General features: G+C 42.2%; 1 pseudogene; it reads left to right on the top strand.

Moving 5' to 3' along the window:
- LOC105534215 overlaps nucleotides 1–6,027 on the top strand; it is a 127,682-nt pseudogene that overhangs the window by 118,619 nt on the left and 3,036 nt on the right.

Here is a 6,027-nt window from a genome sequence, read left to right as displayed (position 1 = left end):
CTGAAACTTGAGGCTACCCCTTCTTGACTAATACCTGGAAGCGCTCATGGGTTTCTGCCTCATGTCCTCTTCCCACCCCTTAGTAACCAATGCCCTTCTAACCTAGAAGGACCACCATCATCCACCTATCATCCTAGCCCCCACCTGACAACTATAACTATCTCTTCTCAGGAGTGGCTCCACCTGACCCTGTCTTTGTGGAACTGAGTCACTTGAATTTTTTTTTTTTTTTTTAGACGGAGTTTTCGCTCTTGTTGCCTAGGCTGGAGTGCAATGGCACGATCTCAGCTCACCACAACCTCTGCCTCCCGAGTTCAAGCGATTCTCCTGCCTCAGCCTCCTGAGTATCTGGGATTATAGGCATGCGCCACCATGCCCAGCTAATTCTGTATTTTTAGTAGAGACAGGGTTTCTCCATGTTGGTCAGGCTGGTCTCGAACTCCTGACCTCAGATGATCCACCCGCCTCAGCCTCCCAAAGTGCTGAGATTACAGGGGTGAGCCACTGTGCCTGGCCACCACTGGAAAATTTAATCACCCTCATGAGATTTCACTTAGCCATGCTTGGATTTGGTTATTTGTACCTCTGCCTTTTCCTAGAGGGGCCTGATTCTTCTGTCCCAGCTTGCTTCCCACAGCCCCGAAGTTGGTTTATTCTTTTTTAAAAATTTTCATTTTATTTTAGATTCAAGGGTGTATTTACATAGGTGTATTGCATATTGGCAGGGACTGGGCTTCTAGTATACCCATTACCCAAATAGCAAACATTGTATTCAATAGGCAAGTTTTCAAGCCTCACCCCCACAGTCTCCCTCTTTTTAGAGTCCCCAGTACCTATGATTTACATCTTTATGTCCATGTGTACTCATGGACAAGTTCCCAAATACCTCAGTGAGAACATGCAGTATGTTATTTTCTGCTTCTAAGTCATTTCACTTAGAATAATGGCCTCCAGCTTTATCTATGTCGCTGCAGAGGACATGATTTCAATTTTTTTTTAATAATAGCTGTGGCTTATTTTCTCTCTTGGAAAAATCCTCTCTGTTGTCTACTCTGTTCTGAGGAATACAAAGTGTACCAAAAGGTATACTATAATTCAGCTTTCAGGGAAATTTCTCTGCTTCATTACCTTCCACCAACCAACCTTCCCATTCCAACTAAAAGGATGTTAACAATATTATGATACCTTTGTTTAAAATTTGTAAGTTTATCTTGGGGATTTCTACAATGAAAGTTGGACATGATCCATTTCTACTTTATACTCTGTATCTGGTGGAGACTGGGGGCTTGGTAAGTACTTCATTGATGACATTCATTGGTGACTGAATGAATGAACTGAAACATCTTAATAGTAGTTTTAAAAAAGGAATTTGGGAATGGTTGCTCTAGTACTTGTTAATGATTATCTAGTAGTTTTGTGGGATGGTTAATTCCATTTTATTTTTTTCCTGAGACAGACTCTCGCTCTGTCACCCAGGCTGGAGTGCAGTGGTGTGATCTCAGGTGATCCACCCACCTCGGCCTGCCAAAGTGCTTAGTTTACAGGCATGAGCCACTGTGTCCGGCCGATTAATTCCATTTTTAGTATGAGGTACTAATGAGGACAAGGTGGTAGTTTTATCACTGCCTAGATAATTTATTTTTGTATAGTAAAAGTATTTGTTTCACAGTCATACATGGTACTTTGCACTAAGGTAGTCATTAAATAAATGACTTCTCACAAGGCAGGATGAACAAGAGCATGGACATAGATGGTTTAGAGAAAACTGGGTTCCATTGCTGAGAAAATAATACACGAATGATCAATTAGTTGTTTTTATATAGGATAACATGTTATCATTATGAGAAACAAACTTTCAAAGAACAGAAAAACCTAATGTTACAGTAATAAAAAATACTTAATTTTTTTCTAACATCATTCTTTGATATTGTTCTCTAGCTTTTTATCCTGACCTATGTCAATGTCATGCTAGTATCTGAAGAAGTGGCTGGAACAAGGTCCCACATTTTAATACTTATGAAGTCTTTTGTACTCTTTATTGTCCTCCGCATAAATTTTTCCTTAATTTTTATAATATTTGGGGACTTTATTTATTTTTTCTTTTTCTTTTTTTTTTTGTTTTTTGACGGAATTTTCTCTGTTGCCCAGGCTGGAGTGCACTGGTGCGATCTTGGCTCACTGCAACCTCCACCTTCCAGGTTCAAGCGATTCTCCTGCCTCCACCTCCTGAGTAGCTGGGATTACAGGCCCGTGCCGCCACACCTGGCTAATTTTTTTTGCATTTTCAATAGAGACGGGATTTCACCATGTTGGCTAGGCTGGTCTCAAACTCCTGACCTCAGGTGATCTGCCTGCCTTAGCCTCCCAAAGTGCTGGGATTACAGGCATGAGCCACTGTGCCAACTTGGGGGCCTTTCTTATTTGAGGAAAGCTCCTGTTAGGATCTCAGATTGAATTTTCTTGAATTTTCACTTCCCTTTTTATGGATGCCTGGGGTCTCCAGATACCATCTTATATGTGGGTTTATGTCTTGGTGCTTTTTATTATTATTATTATTATATTTCTTACTGTAAGAAACATTGCTGACAGTGCCTTATTTCATTTGGCTTGTAAATGCTGATGCTTGCTATCCTCTGGGTCAGAGAGAGGTCAGTCTGTTCTAAAACATAATCGCTGGCTCCACCATACAATTGTGAGTTTAATTAGTCTCCCATACTGGTGTGAAGCACTGAATCTTATTGCTGAATGAGGCCTGGAGAGCGTATCTGTTCTGGTCCTGTCACCTTCTGGCAGGTGGGTTCCAAACCATTCAAGATAGGTGGCTGTTGGAACTGAATTGAAATAATCATTTAAAAAATCTTCACAGATTACAATTTGACAATCTCTCTTTGTATTTAAATTGAGTTATCACCCATTACCACCCTGATAACAAAGAGTTTCATTTTTTTGTCTCCATGAAATAAGTCCTATTTTAATAAAACTGTTCTCTCTTGTTTGCTCTTCTTTAATAAGAAAAACAATGAACAAAAATCTCTGCAAAAGAATGTCTTCTCTGCTTCCAGGTTATAGCTAAGTCATTTCTGTTTTCTCTTCTCTTTTTAGACAATAGGGCACAGTCTAAATATGAATCAGGTAGCTGGTATTAGTTTCTCTTACCTTGCTATGAGGTAGGTGAGGAAAGCATTTCAGCACACAAGCTTTAGAATGAATCCCACCTGTGCTGGAATCCTGATACTACCTATCAGCTTTGTACACTTGGGAAAGTTACTTAATCTGTCTAGTCCTCAGTTTTTCTCCGTGGAAATAATAATAGATTCTACTGTACAGGATTTTAAAGAGGATTTAATGAGTGTAAAGACCATTTGGACCAGGCACGGTAGCTCACACCTGTAATCCTAGCACTTTGGGAGCTGAGGCAAGAGGAATATTTGAGCCCAGGAGTCTGAGACCAGCCTGGGCAGCAAGGCGAAACCATTTCTACCCCCACCCCCAACAAAAAAATTAGCTGGGCATGGTGGTGCACACCTGTAGTCCCAGCTACTCAGGAGGCTGAGGTGAGTGGATCACTTAAACCTGGGAGGTGGAGGCTGCAGTGAGCTATGGTCGTACCACTGCACTCCAACCTAGGTGAAGAGTGAGACCCTGCCAAAAAAAAAAAGATGATGTTGTTCTAGTTACTACTGTTGCATAACAAATTATTTCAGAATGTAGCAGCTTAATGCAATTATTTCATCAGGTTCATGGATGTTATGCATCAGAAATGTGAAAAAAAACATAGTGATGAGAAGTTAACTCTGCTCCACAATGACTGGGGCCTCAGATGAGAAGACTGGGAGTCTTGGCTAGGGTGATTGACAGCTGCAGATTCCAATCATCTGGAGGTGTCTGCAATCACATGTCCAGCAGCTGATGCTGCCTGGAGCTGCTGAATGGGTGACTGCATGCAGCTTGGGCTCCCTACTAGCATGGCAGCCTTAGGACAGTTGAATTTAGTTGAATGTCTTACATGGCAATGTAGGGTTCTAGTGACAGTGTTCCAGTGGACAAGCTGACACTGCATTGCCTTTTATGGCTCACCCTAGGAAGGCAAGCAGTTATTTATGCTACATTCTATTTAGGACAAGCAAGTCACGAAGCTTGGCCTAGATTCAACGTAAGAGGATATAGACCCAACCTTTCAATGGAAGGAGTGTTGAAGAATTTATGACAAGTTTTTCAGACCATCATAGATTGTATATATGGCCTTAAGATTAATTGAGATCACCTAGGTAATGGGTGTAGCTAGAAAAGAGATGAGGTTCTGAGCCCTGGGCCACTCCAGTATTTGAAGATCAAGAAGATAAGGATCATCCAGTGAAGGAGACTGAGAATGAGTGGCCAGTGAGGTAGGAGAAAATCAGGAGAGTGCGGAAATCAAGTGAAGGAAAATGTTTTAGTTAAGAGAGGTGATCAGCACTGTGAAATACTGTTAAAGGGGCAAATGAGATGCGGATTGAGGATTGCCTATTAATTTTGGTAATGTGGAAGTCACTGGCAATCTTGGCCAGAGCAATTTCCAGAGTGTGGTAACTGAATTCGTCAACTTTCACCTCCTTGGCTGCCAGCCCCTATAGGTCCTGGGTGTGTCACCTCCACTCCCACCTCAGGACCAAAGGTTCACACTGGCTTAATTGGTTTGGTTTTGTCACCACATGTTGCAGTACAGTCTTTACCAAGTGTTTTCTGCTGATGGAATTTATGAAAGAATGTCACTTATCTTTGCAATGTTCAAATTTGCTAAGTAGCTCTAATAGCTGACAATATCTGTATTATAATGTTTGATTCTAAACATATTTTGGAAAGTTCCATTTATAGTAGAGCTTGTTTATGTAGAGCTTTAATGAGAGATTTTAAATGATAAATTTAAAGATAGGGCAACATGGACAAAATCCACTGACAAGCAAGTGGGAACTATTTGTCTGTATACCTAAGTAAACCTGCCCTAATGAGGGTTGGTTGGTTTTTTAACTTCTTGAAGAAAAAAATAAAAAAATTTGAAAAGAAAAAGGTAAAAACTTCTCCTATGTTAAAACAATACCACTTCAAAATCTACTTAATGGTTGTTCAGAGATAAAACATTTGTTTTATTGATTTTATTATAGTTTGGGTTAAACTGTAACTGTGTTGATTATATGTGTGCAAATTCTGCCTGTTTGCTCTTACATTCATTTCTTACCCATTGCCTGCTCTACTTTATCTCTGGGGACCACTCATGCAGCCTCCCTTTGAGAGGCTCCGTGTTAGCTGCAAATGACAGGAGATTTGTCATAAGAGGATTCTCTTCCCCTCTGTCTGCCTAAGGCAGCATCCCCAGTAGCACTTGCATCTCTTCTGTGGCTCCATCTCCCACCAGCCCTGGTTTTAGCTTCCACCAGCCTAGGGGTGGAAATAGCTTCCCGCTGCTGCCAAACTGGGTCACCTGACTTCCTCGCTCTTCCATCATCCATGGAACCATGGAACCATGTGTCAGAATTAAGGTTTCTCTGGTTTCGGCCGGGTGCAGTGGCTCACACCTATAATCTCAGCATTTTGGGAGGCTGAGGTGGGTGGATCATTTGAGGTCAGGAGTTCAAGACAAGCCCGGCCAACATTGTGAAACCCCGTCTCTACTAAAAATACAAGACAATTACCCGGATGTGGGCCGGGCGCGGTGGCTCACGCCTGTCATCCCAGCATTTTGGGAGACTGAGACAGGCGGATCAAGAGGTCAGGATATCGAGACCATCCTGGCTAACACAGTGAAACCCCGTCTCTACTAAAAATACAAAAAGTTAGCCGGGTATGGTAGCGGGCGCCTGTAGTCCCAGCTACTCCGGAGGCTGAGGCAGGAGAATGGTGTGAACCCGGGAGGCGGAGCTTGCAGTGAGCCGAGATTGCGCCCCTGCATTCCAGCCTGGACAACAGAGAGAGACTAGTCTCACAAAAGAAAGAAAGAAAGAAAGGAAGGAAGGAAGGAGGGAGGGAGGGAGGGAAGGAAGGAAGGAAGGA

The sequence above is a fragment of the Mandrillus leucophaeus genome, unplaced genomic scaffold (genome assembly GCF_000951045.1).
Source record: "Mandrillus leucophaeus isolate KB7577 unplaced genomic scaffold, Mleu.le_1.0 Scaffold1317, whole genome shotgun sequence".
Lineage (NCBI taxonomy): Eukaryota > Metazoa > Chordata > Mammalia > Primates > Cercopithecidae > Mandrillus > Mandrillus leucophaeus.
This window is presented reverse-complemented; position numbering and strand designations above follow the sequence as displayed.